The sequence below is a fragment of the Macaca fascicularis genome, chromosome 17 (assembly GCF_037993035.2).
Source record: "Macaca fascicularis isolate 582-1 chromosome 17, T2T-MFA8v1.1".
NCBI lineage: Eukaryota > Metazoa > Chordata > Mammalia > Primates > Cercopithecidae > Macaca > Macaca fascicularis.
Genome location: NC_088391.1, coordinates 82,802,203 through 82,823,168, shown reverse-complemented (window position 1 = coordinate 82,823,168; position 20,966 = coordinate 82,802,203). Strand labels below are relative to the sequence as shown.

At 34.1% G+C, this 20,966-nt stretch overlaps 1 protein-coding gene across 2 annotated transcripts in view; it reads right to left on the bottom strand.

Annotated features, from left to right (window-relative positions):
• The window catches only part of GPC5 (glypican 5), a 1,453,194-nt gene that overhangs the window by 994,602 nt on the left and 437,626 nt on the right, over positions 1–20,966 (bottom strand). The window lies entirely within an intron of this gene.

Here is a 20,966-nt window from a genome sequence, read left to right as displayed (position 1 = left end):
CACTATAGAACAGGAAGACAAAACATTAACATGTCTATAGAACATTTCAACTTCATTATAAACCACTTTGATCTTATTGACATTTATCAAAACTACACTTAAAATGCTGAATGTACAACTTTTTGTGTGTATTGAAGGCATCACCAACATAGTCCAAATGCTGAGTCAAAGAGTAAGTTTAAACGGATTTTGAAGTTTTAGATTTTATAGAATATGTTCTCTGATCACAATAAAATTTAATTTGAAATCAATGACATAAGAGATATCTAGAAAACCCCCAAATAGTTGTAAATCACATGAAACACTATTTAACTAACTCATACCTTATAAATCAAAAGATAATTTAGAAAAAATATAATCAAGGAAAACAGTGTATTGAATAAACATCTGCATCTTAATGTTTATTGCAGCACTATTCACAATACCCAAGATACGGAATCAACCTAAGGGTTCAACAACAGATGAATGGATAAAGAAAACATGGTATACAATGAGTTAGGGAGGATTCCCTCTTTTTCCATTGATCAGAATAGTTTCAGAAGGAATGGTACCAACTCCTCCTTGTACCTCTGGTAGAATTCGGCTGTGAATCCGTCTGGTCCTGGACTTTTTCCGGTTGGTAGGCTGTTAATTATTGCCTTGATTTCAGAGCCTGTTATTGGTCTATTCAGGGATTCAACTTCTTCCTGGTTTAGTCTTGGGAAAGTGTATGTGTCCAGGAATTTATCCATTTCTTCTAGGTTTTCTAGTTTCTTTGCATAGAGGTGTTTATAGTATTCTCTGATGGTAGTTTGTATTTCTGTGGGGTCGCTGGTGATATCCCCTTTATTATTTTTTATTGTGTCTATTTGATTCTTCTCTCTTTTATTCTTTATTAGTCTTGCTAGCAGTCTATCAATTTTATTGATCTTTTCAAAAAACCAGCTCCTGGATTCATTGATTTTTTGAAGGGTTTTTTGTGTCTCTATCTCCTTCCGTTCTTTTCTGATCTTAGTTATTTCTTGCCTTCTGCTAGCTTTTGAATGTGTTTGCTCTTGCTTCTCTAGTTCTTTTAATTGTTATGTTAGGGTGTCAATTTTAGATCTTTCCTGCTTTCTCTTATGGGCATTTAGAGCTATAAATTTCCCTCTACACACTGCTTTAGATGTGTCCCAGAGATTCTAGTATGTTGTATTTTTGTTCTCATTGGTTTCAAAGAACATCTTTATTTCTGTCTTCATTTCGTTATGTACCCAGTAGTCATTGAGGAGTAGGTTGTTCAGTTTCCATGTAGTTGAGTGGTTTTGAGGGAGTTTCTTAGTCCTGAGTTCTAGTTTGATTGCACTGTGGTCTGAGAGACAGTTTGTTATAATTTCTATTCTTTTACATTTGCTGAAGAGTGCTTTACTTCCAACTATCTGGTCAATTTTGGTATAAGTGTGATGTGGTGCTAAGAAGAATGTATATTCTGTTGAATTGGGGTGGAGAGTTCTGTAGATGTCTATTAGGTCCGCTTGGTGTAGAACTGAGTTCAATTCCTGGATATCCTTGTTAACTTTCTGTCTCCTTGATCTGTCTAATGTTGACAGTGGGGTGTTAAAGTCTCCCATTATTATTGTGTGGGAGTTTAAGTCTCTTTGTAAGTCTCTAAGGACTTGCTTTATGAATCTGGGTGCTCCTGTATTGGGTTCATATATATTTAGGATAGTGAGCTCTTCTTGTTGAATTGATCCCTTTACCATTGTGAACAGGCAACCTACAGAATGGGAGAAAATTTTTGCAATCTACTCATCTGGCGAAAGGGCTAATATCCAGAACCTACAAAGAACTCAAACAAATTTACAAGAAAAAAACAAACAACCCCATCAAAAAATGGGCGAAGGATATGAACAGACACTTCTCAAAAGAAGACATTCATACAGTCAACAGACACATGAAAAAATGCTCATCATCACTCACCATCAGAGACATGCCAATCAAAACCACAATGAGATACCATCTCACACCAGTTAGAATAGCAATCATTAAAAAGTCAGGAAACAACAGGTGCTGGAGAGGATGTGAAGAAATATGAACACTTTCACACTGTTGTTGGGACTATAAACTAGTTCAACCATTGTAGAAGACAGTGTGGCGATTCCTCAGGGATCTAGAACTAGAAATACCATTTGACCCAGCCATTCCATTACTGGGTATATACACAAAGGAGTATAAATCATGCTGCTATAAAGACACATGCACACATATGTTTATTGTGGCACTATTCACAATAGCAAAGACTTGGAACCAACCCAAAAATGACAGACTGAATTAAGAAAATATGGCACATATACACCATGGTGTACTATGCAGCCATAAAAACGGATGAGTTCATGTCCTTTGTAGGGACATGGATGCAGGTGGAAACCATCATTCTCAGCAAACTATTGCAAGAACAGAAAACCAAACACTGCATGTTTTCACTCATAGGTGGGAATTGAACAATGAGAACACTTGGACACAGGAAGGGGAACATCACACACCGGGGCCTGTCGTGGGGTGGGGGGAGCGGGGAGGGATTGCATTAGGAGATATACCTAATGTAAATGACGAGTTAATGGGTGCAGCACACCAACATGGCACATGTATACATATGTAACAAACCTGCACGTTGTGCACATGTACCCTAGAACTTAAAGTATAATTAAAATAAATAATGAAATAAATACATAATGAAATAAAATAAAATAAAATAAAGAAAATATGGTATACAGGCTGCGCATGGTGACTTATGCCTATAATCACAGCACTTTGTAAGGCCGAGGTACACTGGAGGTCAGCAGTTCAAGACTAACAAGGCCAACACAGTGAAACCCCATCTCTACCAAAAATATAAAAATTGGCTGGGTGTGGTGGCACATCCCCAGCTACTTGGGAGCCTGAGGTGGAAAAATCATTTGAATCTGGGAGGCAGAGGTTACAGTGAGTCAAGGTCACATCACTGCACTCCAGAGCAAGACTCCATCTCAAAAAAAAAAAAAAAGATGGAAAGAAAAGAAAAGAAGAAAGAAGAAAGAGAGAAAGAAAGAAAGAAAGAAAGAAAGAAAGAAAGAAAGAAAGAAAGAAAGAAAGAAAGAAAGAAAGAAAGAAAGAAGAATATATACACAATCAAGTACTATTCGGCCATAAAAGAGAAGGAAATCCTGTCCTTCACAGCAATATGCATGGAAATGGAGGATATTATGTGAGTGAAATGAGCCAAAAAAGGAAAGTTAAACATTACAGCTTCTCACTCATATGTGGAAGCTAAAATATTTTGATCTTATAGAAGTTAAAAGTAAAACAGAGGATGCTAGAGGCTGAGAAGTGTAAGAGGAAGGGAGGGATAGGAAGAGATTTGTTAAAAGATTCAAAATTAAAGCTAGATCAGAGGAATAAATTCTAATGCTCTATACCACTATGGTGTGACAATAGTTAACAATAATATATTATATAGCTTCAAATAGTTAGCAAAGGATATTGAATGTTCCCAAAACTAAGAAATGATAAACGTTTGTAATGATGGATATGCTAATTAACATCATCTCATCAGGGTAATTACATATATACACTATGTGTATTGAAACATCACTATGTACCCATAAATGTGCATAATTATTATATGTCAATTAAAAAATAAAGTTATGATAATAACACAGTTACATATTTGTGGTATAGAGTTAAATTGACAGGGTAATTTACTACTTTAAATTCTTATATCAGAAAAATACATATGTTTAAAAGTCAATGAAAAAATAAGAAACAAATAAATTAAACATAATTTGAAAAAAAAAAGAATAGAGGTAATGAAAGAGATAAATGAAATTGAAAGTAAATAGTAAATTCACAAAGTGAAAAGTTCCTTTGAAAAGATGAATAAAGTTGTTACATACTAGTAAGACTGAGAAAAAAGGACTGAAAAAAGAAGAAATATCATTACAGAACATATATATTTAAATGATAATAACTATTATGAACAATTCTATACTCACGAATTTGGCAGCTAAAGTTCTTAAAAGAGAGAGATTACCAAAGCTTATTTAAGAACGAATTGATAATGTGGATTTTTCTATGTCTATATATATCCATATACTCTATGGTTTTTAATTTATTGGCCTATGGTTGCTAATAGTAGCCTCTAATGATCCTTAGAATTTCAACGAAGAAATTTAAAATGACTTGATAAATTTATTGAAACAAATGAAAATGGAAACACAACACACCAAAACCTATGGGATGCAGCAAAAACAGCAGTAAGAGGGAAATTTATACCTATAATTTCCAAGATCAAAAAAGTGAAAAACCTCAAGAAATAACCTGATGATACACCTTAAAGAACTAGAAATGCAAGAGTAAACCAGATGCAAAATAAGTATAGAAGAAAGGAAAGAATGAAGAGCAGAAATTAATTAAACTGAAATGAAAAAATACAAAATATCAATAAAATGAAAAGTTTGTTTTTTAAAAAGATAAACCATACCTACTAACCTTTAGCCACACTTGAAAAAAATGACCTAAATAAATGAAATCAGAGATGAAAAAGATGACGTTATAAATGATATTGTAGAAATTCTAATGATGATTAGAGGCTATTGTGAACAACTATAGATCAATAAATTAGAAAATCTAGAATAAATGGATACATTCCTAGACACATACAACCTAGCAAGAATGAACTATGAAGAAATCCAAAACCTGTAAAGACCAATAAGTAATGAGATGGAAACATAATAAAAAGTTTCCCAGGAAAGAAAAGTCCAGGACCTGATGGCTTTACTCATGAATTTTACCAAATATTTTAAAAAGAACTAATACCAATCCTACTAAAACTACTGTGAAAAATAGAGGAGGAGGGAGTATTTCCAAACTCGTTCTACAAGGCCAGTATTACTCTGATACCAAAACCAAAGACACATGAATAAAACTACAGGCCAATATCCCTGGTGAACACTGATGCCAAAATGCTCAACAGGATACTAGCAAACTGCATTCAATAACACATTAGAAAGATCATTCATCATGACCAAGTGGGATTTATCCCAGGGATGCAAGGATGGTTAAACATATGCAAATCAATTAATGTGATGCATCATATCAATTGAATGAAGGACAAAAACCGCATGATCATTTCAATTGATGCTAAAAAAGCATTTGATAAAATTCAACATCCGTACATGATCATAGTCTTCAAAAAACTGTATAGAAGGAACATACCTCAACATAATAAAAGCCACAGAGAACAGACCCGCAGTTAGTATCATACTAAATGGGGGGAAACTGAAAGCCTTTCCTCTAAGACCTGGAACAAGAAAAGGATATCCACTTTCATTACTGCTATTCAACATAGTACTAGAAGTCCTAAGCAAGTCCTAGTTAGAGCAATCAGTCAAAAGAAAGAAATAAAGGGACATGCAAACTGGAAATAAAGTAGTCAAATTATCCTCATTTGCAAAAATTAGCAAATACATTACTAAAAACAATAAACAACCAAAACTATGAAAACAGATGCAAAATTTAAAAATATATATTAGCAAATAAATTCTAATAATTCATAAGATACATATAATAATTAACTGGGTTTTGCTGTGGTAATAAACAGTTATTTTAACATCTCCAAATTAACCAATATATTTGAATTAATTAATAGCATTAAGAAGACAAATCCATATAGTGATCTGAATAGATGTAGAAAATTCTATTGACAAAATTATGTAAGTATTCTTGATAAAACTTCAGAGTAGACTATGAATAGAGGCAAACTTTTTTTATTATATTAGAGAAGAGCATCTACATAATCATACATCAAATGTCATACTTAATGACTATATATTGAATGTGTTCCCAATGTTCCCAGTGTTCCAACATTGAGAACAAGGCAAGTATATATGTCCTTGTAACTTATATTTAATGTACTGAGGTTTGAGCCAGTATTAAAAAGCAATAAAAAAAAAGAATGAAATACAAAATTTGGAAAATAAAACAGCCACAGAAATCTTTATGTACAGACAACACAATCATTTATGTATAAAATCATAATATATAAAACAAGACATAAGACCAATATGTGAAAATAAATTATATTTCTTTGAAAATTGTATTTGCTATCATCAAAACATAATAAAATGTATACAATAATACTATCCTGGAAACTACTAAGCATTTCTGAGAAAAATTACATAAGACCTAAGTCCATTTTCATAAATTAAAGACTTGAACATGTTAAGATACCAGTTTTCAATTTGGTTATTAGATTAAATTTCAAACAAAATCTCATCTTCTATTTTGAAGAAACTGATAAGTTGTTTTTAAAATTTATATAGAAATACACAGGATGTATAATAGAAAGATAAAAATTATGATGAAGCATGAATTGGGAGAAATTATTATTCCTGACTGAATACTGGTCAAAAGCTATCTAAACAAGACAAAGTGATATTGGTGTAAGGGAATATGCATAGATTAATAGAGAATAATAGAAATATACAAATACATATTTGGTCATTTAATTTTAAACAAAGGCACCAAGCAATTCAAACCAAAAAGGAAAATCTTTCCAATAAATGACTACATAAGTCAAAAAAAAAAAAAAAAAAAAAAAAAAAACTTAAGCCCTATATCATAACACACAAACTAATTTCAGGTATATAATAGATTTAGGTGTATAGTCTAAAGCTATAAAGATTCTGATATAACGTGTAGGAGAAAATCTGCCCCATCTTCAAGAAATATTTCTTAGGACATAGAGAACAATAAATTTATATTAACAAGATTTCTTTAAAAATGAAAAAGAAATAACGATAAATCTCTCTTAAGAAAATAAAAGGGCAAGCTACAGACTAGAATAAGATATTCAAGATCTCTGAAAAAAAGCTTGAGTATGTAAAGAAATTCTACACATTAATAAGAAAAAGTTATCCTAATTTCTAACTTGAACAGATATTCACGCTACCTGACTTCAAACTATACTACAAGGCTACAGTAACCAAAACAGCATGGTACTGGTACCAAAACACAGAAATAGACCAATGGAACAGAACAGAGTCCTCAGAAATAATAGCACACATCTACAGCCATCTGATCTTTGACAAACCTGAGAGAAACAAGAAATGGGGAAAGGATTCCCTATTTAATAGATTAGAGACTTAAATGTTAGACCTAATATCATAAAAACCCTAGAGGAAAACCTAGGTAGTACCATTCAGGACATAGGCATGGGCAAAGACTTCATGTCTAAAACACCAAAAGCAATGGCAACAAAAGCCAAAATTGACAAATGGGATCTAATTAAACTAAAGTTTAATTAGATTCTGCACAGCAAAAGAAACTACCATCAGAGTGAACAGGCAACCTACAGAATGGGAGAAAATTTTTGCAATCTAATCCTCTGACAAAGGGCTAATATCCAGAACCTACAAAGAACTCAAACAAATTTACAAGAAAAAAACAAACAACCCCATCAAAAAGTGGGCAAAGGATATGAACAGACATTTCTCAAAAGAAGACATTCATACAGCCAACAGACACATGAAAAAATGCTCATCATCACTGGCCATCAGAGAAATGCAAATCAAAACCACAATGAGATACCATCTCACACCAGTTAGAATGGTGATCATTAAAAAGTCAGGAAACAACAGGTGCTGGAGAGGATGTGGAGAAATAGGAACACTTTTACACTGTTGGTGGGATTGTAAACTAGTTCAACCATTATGGAAAACAGTATGGCGATTCCTCAAGGATCTAGAACTAGATGTACCATATGACCCAGCCATCCCATTACTGGGTATATACCCAAAGGATTATAATTCATGCTGCTATAAAGACACATGCACACGTATGTTTATTGTGGCACTATTCACAATAGCAAAGACTTGGAATCAACCCAAATGTCCATCAGTGACAGACTGGATTAAGAAAATGTGGCATATATACACCATGGAATACTATGCAGCCATAAAAAACGATGAGTTTGTGTCCTTTGTAGGGGACATGGATGCAGCTGGAAACCATCATTCTCAGCAAACTATCACAAGAACCGAAAACCAAACACCGCATGTTCTCACTCATAGGTGGAAACTGAACAATGAGATCACTTGGACTCGGGAAGGGGAACATCACACACCGGGGCCCATCATGGGGAGGGGGGAGGGGGGAGGGATTGCATTGGGAGCTATACCTGATGTAAATGACGAGTTGATGGGTGCTGACGAGTTGATGGGTGCAGCTCAGCAACATGGCACAAGTATACATATGTAACAAACCTGCACGTTATGCACATGTACCCTAGAACTTAAAGTATAATAATAATAAAAAATAAAAAATAAAAGAAAATAAAAGATATACAAATTGCCAAGATGCACATGAAACTACACCTGACATCTTTAATTTTGTGTAAATACAAATTAAAACCACAAAGAGTTACTACTTGCAGAATGGAAAAAATGACAACACTAAATATTGATGCACTAACTTATGATGAACAACTCAACCTTTCATAATTTGCTGATGGTAGACTAAAATAAATACACACTTTTGCAAACTAATCCAGTTTCTTATAAAGTTAAACATAAAAATATTTCATCATTTATCAATTTCACTCCTAGGCCTTTACACAAGATCAATTGAATGTCCATAAAAAGACTTACATACATGCTTATAGCAGTGTTACTGAAAGTAGCAGAAACGTTGAAAAAAATATATATATTCATCCAAAGGAAAACAAATTTTTTAAAATGTGTATATCTACACAATATAATACTACTTAGCAATAAAAACAAGGAACCACACAATGGAATACTACTTAGCAATGAAAATAATGAAATATCGATACACACAACATGAATGAATCTCAAGAATATATATAAAACAAAAATAGTGAGACACAAAATATATGAAGTCCAAGAACAGACAAAACTATTACATGGATATAGACTTCAGAAAGCATATTGCCTTTTGGAGCTGGGAAATGACTGAAAGGGGAAAAAGGGAACTTTCTAGGGGGTAGAAACATTCTGTATCTTGATTTAGGTTTTGGCTACATGAATTTATATATATGTGTCATCAAATTATATATCAACAATCTATGCATTTATTCAAAATTTCCCTCAATACATAATAATAAAAAATTAAAATTGAGAACTCAGTACTAGACTGAATCATCAAGAAAAGTATAATATTTAAGGTATAGGTCATACAGTCATCAGAGATCTAGAAGTAGCAGAATTGATGTCTTCAGAGTTGAGGCATTTTGAAATACCATGAAACTCGAGACCCATATCATGAAAAACCATCATGTTTTCTTTTTCTTATGTCCTGGCAGTAACCTGTTTGGTTGCATGAATGAAGGATTTGATTCTACATGTTAATTTTCTATTATTAGAGAATATCACCAATTTTGCTTCTCATTCATGTATCCATTTAGAACCTCACTATTTTTTCAGGGTAGGAAAGTACAATGTTTCATTTAAAATAGGCATTAGGACTAATTTTCCATAACTCCATAATATCAGGAAAAGATGACTCATTTCACATGCATGTTTGAATGTAGATTGCCATGGTTGTAATGGCTAGGGGGAAAGTATACATTTTACAGATACTTTAAGGTAGATTAAACATAATTTCATTGCTTAGATATGACTATTCTCTTAAGAGCTGAAAAGCCAATGAAGTTTGAAGCTGTGCCTGTTCTTTGGTTTCATTCCATGGTTAGTAAGAGCTAGTTAGAAAAGCATGTTAAAACTCACCTACACAGAAGATAAAGTCTGTCAACACCTATTAGCTATTGTCTTTACCAAATTTTACTATTGCATTTTCTGAAATTTAGACTATAAAGTTTGAAAACAGGACTAAAAAATTCAAATGAGTATCTTTTAAAAATAGTAACAGAGATGCTTCAATTTAATTACCATCAACTGGTATATGCAATGAGATTGCTATTTAATACATGTATTCACATTTCCAGGCAACATAAAATAGTTAACATCTTAGAAAATAGAAAAAAATCAAGTGTGACTTGAAAGTGGTGAATTCTCATTTTAACCATCATATGTTAAGTCTAGAAACTAAACTCTTTATTTTAAGCAAATATTGAAAACATGTCTTTTAACAGTATAAATTTGAGGTTTAGATTTCATTTGTATTTTAAAAGTGAAAATAAGCAATTGAAATATTAAGTTATTTATTAAAAATGAATTTAATTTATAGTGTGATTGGATGAGAGAGTGCTTGCTTATTTTTGCTTTTCTTGGTTGAAATTTTCAGTATCTTTAAAAAATCAAAACTATTGAACTCATGGAGATAGAGAATAGAAGGATAGTTACTAGAGGCCAGGAAGAGTAGTTTTGGGAGGGGGAAGAGGGGAGGAAGGGGAAATGATTAATGGGTACAAAAAAACTAGAAAGAATGAATAAGATCTATTATAGTATTTGATAGCACAGCAGGGGGACTAGAGTCAATCATTTAATTGTATATTTTAAAATAACTAAGAGTTTAATTGAATTGTTCATAACACAAAGGAGAAATGCTTGAGGGGATGCAGACCCAATTTTCTATGATGTGATTATTACATATTGCATGTTTATACCAAAATATCTCATATACCCCATAAATATATATACCTATCATGTACCCACAAAAACTAAAAATAAAAAAGGAATAAATTTTCAATATCTGTATTTGTTCTGAAAATGCTAAAATGTATTGTTCTGATTACAGAACTATTCATACTATAACTGTTTATAGAATAATTTAATTGGTTATAGCACCTCTTTTTTTCCTACTTGCTCATAGAACACTGGTATCTATTCTTGGCTCAGACCATGAAGGGGTTGGAAAGCGACAGAGTAAGTGAATAAATAAACCTTCTAACAGCAGAGATTTCAGGAAAAAAATAACCATAGTGAAATTGGAAGACTTAAGGAAAGCTATTTATGCTACTCTGAGGAATACAAATCAATAAAAGTTCATGGTTGAAAGCTTCTCATTGATTGGAACATACTGGTAGCACAGTAATTTCAAAACCCAATGTAGGGTTTCCCAACCACACCACATTTTCTGATTGTATCCAATAAAATGTTATGACCTAGAAATGGTTATCTCTAGTATAAATGTCTTGAATGACTTTATTTTTTCATGTTAACATGACTAAGCTGATATCAGGACATTTTAAATAAGGATTCAAAGAACTGTAAAATCCTGTTAAGTTAAATATTTCAAAGTCAACTTCATGAATGTTGTTGTTGGAAAGCACATTCATCATTCAGAGGTGTGAAGAATAATACAGACAATAATTTGATTACCTTTCTAGAAGTTAGTTAAATTTTCCATTCTTTAGAGTGCCAACCAATCCTCTGTTAATTCTTTAGCTGTATCTAAACCAACAGAAGCTGTTGTAAATCTCTCCATGCTGCAATGCCAGTGTAAAGTCTTATTGTGTTTTGGTATAAGGGCAGAGTAATCACCCTTCTAAGATGTACCTTAATTTCCCATGCTGCTTCTAAAAAATTACCCTTCTGTAAGTGCTGCTGATCAATGTATCTGCCACATCAACTATGATATTTTAAATGAAAAAAGGAATAAAACTCTTCCAAGAAAAAGTCTTATCCACATCAAGCATTATACCCCCATCAAGCATTATACCCGCAGATGAGAAACAGAAACCCTCCCAAAAACTTGAAAAGTTAGACACCGAGTATCAAAGTTTCTTGAAGAAATTTTTAACGTTTTTCGACTTCATTTATTTCTATAATTTTTTAAAATTCCATTAATTTACCATTCAATACATTGGTCAGTTCATGGAAACACTTGTACTTACCATTCAGATTGTATACAAGGGTGAAAACTATTAATGAAAAATAGCATACAGAGATGAATAATACCAATAAACTACCACACTAGAATGTAAACTACACAAGGGCAGAGACTTCAGTTGTTTGGTTCAGTGCTATTGTTCTGAAGCCTAGAATGGCGCCTGTCTTAGAGTAGGCACTCAGCAAATATTTCATAATGAAAATACCTGAACTGAAGCTCTCCCAGTTCTGCATTATCTCATTAAAGTATAGGCATGCTCCACATAACAATGTTTGGCTAACAATGGATCACATATACCACAGTGGTTCCCTTAAAGTTATAATGGAGCTGAAAACTTCCTATTACTTGTTGAGGTCCCAGCTGCAGTATCATTACGGTTCAATCATTATTCACATGTTTATGGTGAGGCTGGTGTAAATAAACCTAAAAAGAGAAGACGAACTCCCAAGAAAATGCAGTGATGTGTGCAGCTTCTGCGGGTCTCAACAAGCTCCTTAAAAAGTTTTTTTTTTTTTTTTTTTTTTTTTATTTTGAGACGGAGTCTCGCTCTGTCGCCCAGGCTGGAGTGCAGTGGCGCGATCTCGGCTCACTGCAAGCTCTGCCTCCTGGGTTTACGCCATTCTCCTGCCTCAGCCTCCTGAGTAGCTGGGACTACAGGCGCCCGCCACCGCGCCCGGCTAATTTTTTGTATTTTTAGTAGAGACGGGGTTTCACCGTGGTCTCGATCTCCTGACCTTGTGATCCGCCCGCCTCGGCCTCCCAAAGTGCTGGGATTACAGGCGTGAGCCACCGCGCCCGGCACCTTAAAAAGTTTTAAAACATGGACTCCAACATCAAAAGACTTTCCTTAATAGAGAGAAATGTTCATGATGCATTATTTGCTTATAAGCAAATCTGTAAGAAGAGAGAAAAAACCAAAAACAAAAACAAGTAAACCACCATGGACATATTTCTAAAAAAGTGACACCTAGGATCTTCCAGAAGTATTTTTAAAGAAGGTACTATTATCATCGGAAATGAAAGGTCTATACATGTCATTTGCCCTGATGACCTTTCAATGGAATAAGATATGGAAGAGAAAGATGGTGATATTGATGATCCTGACTGTGTGCAGGCCTAGGCTAATACGTGTGTTTGAGTCTTAGTTTTTTAGGGAAAAAGACTCATGAATCTTACATTGTATATTGTCATATGGGTGAGATTCAACAAGTTAATAAAAATATAATTAGAAATTTTTTAATTAGAAAAAAGTTTTCAAAGTAAGAATATAAAGAAAAAAATTAAAACAATTAATGTTTGTAAAGTAAAAATGTCACAGTGAGCTAAGGTTAATTTTTTATGTGAAAAAGAAAACATTTTTGAAATGTATCATAGCCTAAGTGTACAGTGTTTACAAAGTCTACAGTAGTGTATAGTAATGTCTTTGGTCTTCACATTCATTCACTACTTACTGACTCACCTAGAGCAACTTCCAGTCCTGAAAGCTCCACTCATGGTGGGGTTCCCTATATGAGTGTATTTTTTCTTTACCTTTTAGATTTTATTTTTACGTATTTTCCCATGTTTAGATCTGTTTACTTACACAAATATCTACCATTCTGCTACAATTGCCTACAGTATTCAGTACCTCTGGGGCACTGAGTGTATCTCATCTCTAAATGAGATGTGTTTAAAGCCTTTTTTCTGTCAGAAACAATAATTATCTCCATGTTACTTATCAGGTGTCAGCTCAGACCTCACCTCTCTGATTGCTCAAGCCTCAATTATAGACCCTTTTATGTGGATTTGTAGTGCCTTTCATATTCTTTATCATTGTATTGCATCTTGTTTACATATTCACTTATATCCTGCAAAAGGCTCAACTCTAAAGAGGCAGGTATGTATCTACCTTGTATTTCCTGGACTCAATATTTCTTTTGTCAATGTACAAAACATGACTATTCATCATTTCATGAAATTGTTAATAGTTAATAAGGATAGAGCCCCAAACACAAATAAATGCAAATAACATGAAACAACTTTTTTCTCATGTAGATCAATGGTGGAATCTAAAATACAACAATCACCCTTTTTTCTATATATAGAGAGACATATCTAACAAATGAAGCTTGAAAAGTCACAAAGGAAAAGCACTGGCATTTGTGTGAGGTTAGACTTTTAAAAAATAGATCTTTGAAAACAAAGGAAGAGGATCTAATTCTGTAAAATATAGATGTGAATATTTGAAACTCTTCATGAAAATATGACACACTATAATCTAGAGACATTCCTAAAAGTTTGAAATACAATAGACTAGGGAAGATCAGACTTCTTTTCAACTAGTATAGAAACATGTCTTTTATTACATATAGGTATTGCAGAGGGCAACATTAAATCCCTTTAGTGGGTTTATCAACCTTGATATTATTGACAGTTTGAACCATAAAACTCTTTGTTGTGACAACCAGGAATGGCTCCAGACATTAGCAAATGTCACCTGAGGGGTAAAATAGCCCCGGGTTGTTTTATAAATTTCAGGCATATTTGGCAAAAAGCATGTATGTCAGGTATATAGTGATGGTTTTATTCTTCATTTAATGATACTAATGATTGTCAATTAATTATATTAATTGTCATTGGTTATCAAAGGTTAAGTATCGCTAATCTTTGAAGGTGAGGGTCATGGTATCTCAACCAAATACTAGTGTTGTAACTTTCAAACAATTATTGATCTGAAAAACCTCCATTGAAAGACACAAGTAATCAGCATTTCAAAGATTATAATTAAGTGCCAGTTTGATATACTGAAAGGGAGAAGAAAGAAATCTCAAGGCCTGACTCATCTTTGCCTCTACTCTGTGAGACAGTGAGCGACATCCTTTACAATTTTGTCGCTCACTTTTCTCATCTTTTCATTGACGGTATCAATTATTTTTTAGTTCCCTAATAGCTCTAATATTCCATGATCACATGACATCATTTTGTGTATATCAGGGTTAGCAAAATAAAAATAGCCACTCTCTTCTGAGACATGCATCATAATGTACCACAGCTGATATTAAGCATACAAAGATTTTTATAGATTATGTAAATTTTGGAGGTTTCCCTTGATCAAAAGCTCAATAGCCATTTGAAGGTACCTGAAATTCTATCAGAAACTCATCTTTCTTTGAGTTAAAGCAACTCTTTTCAAACTGTGTTCTTTGGATACTCAAGAGTATACATTAAAGGGCAGTGAGCCGGTAAGACTCTAAACCTCCAATAATTCAAACAGAATACACAAGCTTTAATAATGTTATTTATTGAGGTTTGGAAAAAAAAAATCTCTGAATATAGACTTTGGTTAGATATGAAAAAGCACTGGAAGGTATAAAATGTGTTTTAAAATGTTCATAGAGCTATTAAACCATGTGTGGTTTATTGGCAATGGATGGAAATTCACTCATTCTTCTTTCCAAGGCAGCCTCGTGAGGGAGGACAGTGCCTCTACAGAGCAATGTCTGGGATAAACAAGCCTGGAAAGTCAGACACAAAGCCCTGGTCATTCTGAGTGTAGGAATACATGTCATGTCATCACACTAAAAGGGCAGGTAGCAGTGGGCTGAAAATTGCATGGTTTTGAAACAGGCATGTATGTGGAAACCCAGCAGAAGCAAATGCATTCTTCATTAGATAAAATAAAATAAAAAAAAAAGAACGATCGGTTTGCAGCACACAGGTAGGAGAGAGTTGCAGAGATACTAGGATAAGCTAAAGAAGCTGATCACCTCCTTTCAATAAGCCAAAACTAATTTTTTCATGGCAGCTGTAGATCTGCCCTCTCACATTTAAAAAAAAGTTCACATTTAAGCATTCTGGGATTCAAGATAATAAATAAAATACCAGCAATCTATATTGTATTAAGTTTTAGAAATAGCCATATGGCATAAAATACATTTTCAGGAATATCTGATTTTTTAAAGTTACTCATTATACAAAGGTAAAGTTGTACTATCTTGTAAATTATTTGCGTAACAGTTGACTTTCAAGTACATAGAACTCCTAATGAATCATCATCAGAAGCAAGATGCTACTGTTAAGAATCTATTGGAAAGCTTTACTACTATGGTTTAAGAGATTAATTCAAATATTGTATCTCCCAAATATAGTTAACAACAGATCTACTTCACTTATGAAAGAAGCTGAATCACTTTGAAACATCCTCTTTTCTACCATCTTCTTTATTCCCTTCTACTTTCTCTTTCTCTTCCATTTGTACTTTCTGTTCTTCTAACTCTTATAGGCCCACCTCCCTTCAGAAAACCATCCTTTAGGCTGGCGCCCCTCCCAGGCCCAGGCATATTCCCATAGTTATGTCTCTTCCACTGCATTTACTGTAACTCTTCCCTCACTACCAAAGGTTTCTGTGGACAGGATTAAGCCCACTTACATTTTAAATTCCTAGTTTCTACTACTAGTTTTTGGTATGCAAGAACATCTAATAAATATTACTTCAATCAATAATTAAATAAACAAACTGTTGGACACGTTTATCCAACATAGGAACTGAGAATACACTACAGCCTTGTGCTTCCTTCCTAATAAAATAGAGCAAGTTATGTTTTCAAGGTGAGAGTAAGGGACAAAATTGATATTCAAATGAAAACTGGCATTTAAATACATGGTCTGAAATTAGTACCAATTAATAATTATGATTTTTTTATGCAAAAAGTTTAGGACTGAAAAGCAGCAGCCCATTCCATCACTGTGAACTGATTTCATCATTTTAGAAAGAACAGAAAATTACACGACATGATTACGTAATAACTGCCAAGACCCACATCAATACCTCACTATTAAAAGCATTTTGCTCAACTAGAATGATCTTTTCCAAAGTTATGGAGAGAATGATCTTTTCCAAAGTTATTGAGGCTGTATTTTCTACTATAAGACTATAAATAATATTCTTCAAAAATTAGATTTATGGTCACTAAAAGGTGTGTATTTATGGTCACTAAAAGGTATGTATTTTGAAAATAAAATGAGTTAAAATTTCCTGGCAAAATACATCTAACTTTAGAAACTAATCTCAGAGATCATTTAACCAGGAGATTAATTTCTGATTATACAACCAAGAAGAATGAGGAAAGTTTTGTTTTATTATTCTATTTCTAAATAATCTGGTATCTCTTCTCTGTAATATTTACTAAACATATATTTTAACCAGGGATGAGGGTTCTCATTATTCTTTTGATCTTAATTCTTATTCTTAGGTTAGAAATGTGGAACCAAAGTAGAACTATTACATCAAATCTTAGGGAAAAAGAACACTTCTCCCCTCTAAATCAGAAATGTAACACTCAGCAGCTGAGAGGAAGCAAACCATGCCTAATTCTATGTCGTTGCTCTTTAACAGCATTTTTTTTAATCGAATTCTATGATGTACTTACAGTAAAGGCCATAATTTTTCTAATCTATGTGTATGTGTGTGTGTGTGTATATGTCTGTGTGTGTATATATATACACACACACAGATTATATATGTCTGTGTATACATATACAGATTATATATATATATGTCTACATATATACACACACACAGATTAGAAAAATATGTCTGCATATACATACACACACATACATAATTATAATAAAGGTGCATATAGAAACCTATTTAACAGCCATCCTTAAAGAAGTCTCTTAAAAGTCACTGCACCTAGTAATTATTACTAATCATCAATGATATTTTCACACCCATTTCAGTTGCACAAAATTATAATACATTTTCTTTTTGAACTTAATCTTCGCTCCAACAATCTAATTTTTTTCCAGTAATATTATCCATTTTTCCAAAACCTCTTCAGTTCCCATAAACATTGAAAACTGCTATCTCACCCTAGAGTACCTTCAACATTTTCTGTAGAGGATTTGAGATGAGATTGGCCAATCGGATGAAAGAAAATGGAAGAGTGCTTGAAGGAGAAATAACCATTGACAATACTTGCAGAGGTATCTGGGTATTTAGAAATTACGTTTGGTTCCTCCTTCCTTTTGTCTTCAGTAAAAAGCCATTCAAAAGCCAATGATGGAGAAACCTAGTCATACTAGTACTTACTTCTCTCTGTGAACTTGCACTTCACAAAAGATCTAGGTGCCCTAAAGCTGCTTAGCTCATTATAAAGGTTTACTTGACCATCAACTTCAGTTACATGCCTATATCAATTTTAAGGAAATACTAAGTTACTAAACCATAACCAATAAAAGAATAAAAAGTTCAATAAAACCCTTATGTACAACTCAAAATTCTTACACTGGGAGAATCAGGTTAAACTAGCATTTAAGGCATTACTGTGATGGTGTATTGGTTGCTGTTTTTTTTTTTTCTTCAACATAAAGCATGCAGTTTAGGATTACAGGTTAACTGAGAGGTTGTAAAATGAATATGACTGTATATTAGAATCTTGTGTGCTTGCATGGTTTAGTAAGTCATATGGGCATGCCAGGGGATAAACTAGGGGATATGTAAAGCCATATAGGTACTTTTCAGGTCATGTATAGGGAGCCCCACAACTCCTTCTGCAAAGAAAGAGTTTCCCATATGTTCATGTAATTTGCATAGATTTCACTATATGCCTTTCTGCCAAAAGGAAAGAAAATGGGATAGGGATGATGTAAATGATGATGGTTAAAACCCCAGTTAAACTATTAAGTATGATCCAATTTTAAGTGTGATCTAATAATCCCCCATGAGGCACCCACTAGTATCTCCATTTTACTGATGAGAAAACAAAAGCTTAGGTAATTTAAACAACTCTTTTCAAATCGTGCAGCTAGTAAGTGAAAAAAATCTTAAATTTTAACCAGGTTTTATCTCTTTAGGAATGATAACAACACTTATAAGGGTTATTATTAGGTTAAGTTAGAAAATCCAGGAAAGGCACTCAGACACGGTAATACGATTTAATATTTTTATTACTGCTTTATACATTTGAGACAATGGTTCTTTTCTCCATAAACTCTTGCAGTTGGAACAGAGTTGCCGAAGAAGAGCCAAAAGCCCTTGACTGTGCCTTCCTTGTTATGGCAAACTGTATCTACTTATTAACGTTAAATGGCTAAATAACTGTTGATTATAGTTAATAATGCTGTATTGTATACTTCAAATTTGCCAAGAGAGCAGATCTTAAGTGTTCTTAACAACAACAAAAAGGCAACTATGTGAGGTGGTAGATTTGTGAATTAACTTGATTGTGGTAGTCATTTCACAATGGAAATGCATGCGTGTATCAAGCCATTATGCAGTACATTTTAAATATACACAGTTTTGTCAATTATATTTAAAAAGCTGGAAAAAGATTAAACGATTAAAAAAAAACTTACTGATTTCTAGGTTAAAGGCAAATCTAACAATTGTATGTCAAGATGTGACACTAAGTAGCCAATGAATTAAAAAGTTGTACAAATTTAAAACAAAAATACAGGCTGGGCGCAGTGGCTCAAGCCTGTAATCCCAGCACTTTGGGAGGCCGAGACGGGCGGATCATGAGGTCAGGAGATCGAGACCATCCTGGCTAACCTGGTGAAACCCCGTGTCTACTAAAAAATACAAAAAACTAGCCGAGTGTGGTGGCGGGCGCCTGTAGTCCCAGCTACTCGGGAGGCTGAGGCAGGAGAATGGTGTAAACCCAGGAGGCAGAGCTTGCAGTGAGCTGAGATCCGGCCACTGCACTCCAGCCTGGGCGACAGAGCGAGACTCCGTCTCAAAAAAAAAAACAAAAAAAAAACCACACACACAAAAATACAAACATAAAGAATCTCAGAGTTCAAAAATTAAAGACATTAATTATTATAGTATAAAAAAGGAATCCATGAGCTTATCACTAGCATCCTTTTGTTGTGGAGAATCACTGTATAGTAATTATTAGAGCTACCCTAAAATGATAATTCCATATTCTGCTAGGTTATATAAATAAGTCCTATGTTTTTCAAATCTTCTCCCCAGAAATGTTTTATTATGACTCTTCAATATTAAAAGGCATGGATTTCCAGAAAATTACACTTGATATTTTTCTTACACAAATTAACTTAAAAATACACACAGCAAAATTAGTTGGGTACGGTGGTGGGCACCTGTAATCCCAACTACTCAAGAGGCGGAGGAAGGAGAATTGCTTGAACCTGGGAGGTGGAGGTTGCAGTGAGCCGAGATAGCACCACTGCACTCCAGCCAGGATGACAGAATGAGTGAGACTCTGTCTAAAAAAGAAATCAAAAACAAAAACAAAACAAAACAAAAAACACACAATGATCAAAGGTTATTCCAAAATCGAGGTGATGGTTAACTTTCCAAGGCTTTTTTGTTTACATCTGCACCTTCAGTGGATGGTCACCCTTGAATGCAGAGAACTGCCTGCCTGCAGTTTATATTCACACTCACTGGCCACTGCAGAGTTTGTCCATAGCCAATGCCTAGTTGCTGCAGGGTTCTACAGCCCAGGCTTCTCTTCAGCTCAGGCAGCTCAAGAGAAGACTCATGTGCAATTCACACTCTAGGGGTTCCCCTGGAATCAGCCTGAACCTCATCTCCATCTGAGCTTGCTCCCCTCCCTGTCTTGATTCCCTAGTAACATTAGAAGTTTCCTCAGAGAGCACACATGCACAAGAATTCCAATCTCAGGCTGGGCATGGTGGCTCATGCTTGTAATCCCAGTACTTTGGGAGGTCGAGGCGGGCAGATCACGAGGTCCAGAGATCAAGACCATCCTGGCTAAACAGGTGAAACCCCGTCTCTACCAAACAAAATACAAAAAAATTAGCCAGGCGTGGTGGCGGCCGCCTGTAGGCAGGAGAATGGCATGAACCCAAGAGGAGGAACTTGCAGTGAGCCCAGATCGTGCCACTGCACTCCTACCTGGGCGACAGAGCAAGACTCCGTCAAAAAAAAAAAAAAAAAAAAAAAATTCCAATCTCAGCTTCCAGAGAATCAAAGCTAAAAACAAACTCATGATGATATGCTTTTCAAATCCATCAACCTCTTTTCACTCTTTATCCTTCTTCGACTTTATGTAATTTCCAAATGTGTTGATTACCACTCCTTTTTCTTAAACTCTGTTCTTACAAAATCTCTAAAATAAGATTTTCACATCGTTTTCCATACATCCCTTTCATTCTTTCTCACTGCACTTTGCTGGAGCATCTGTTCC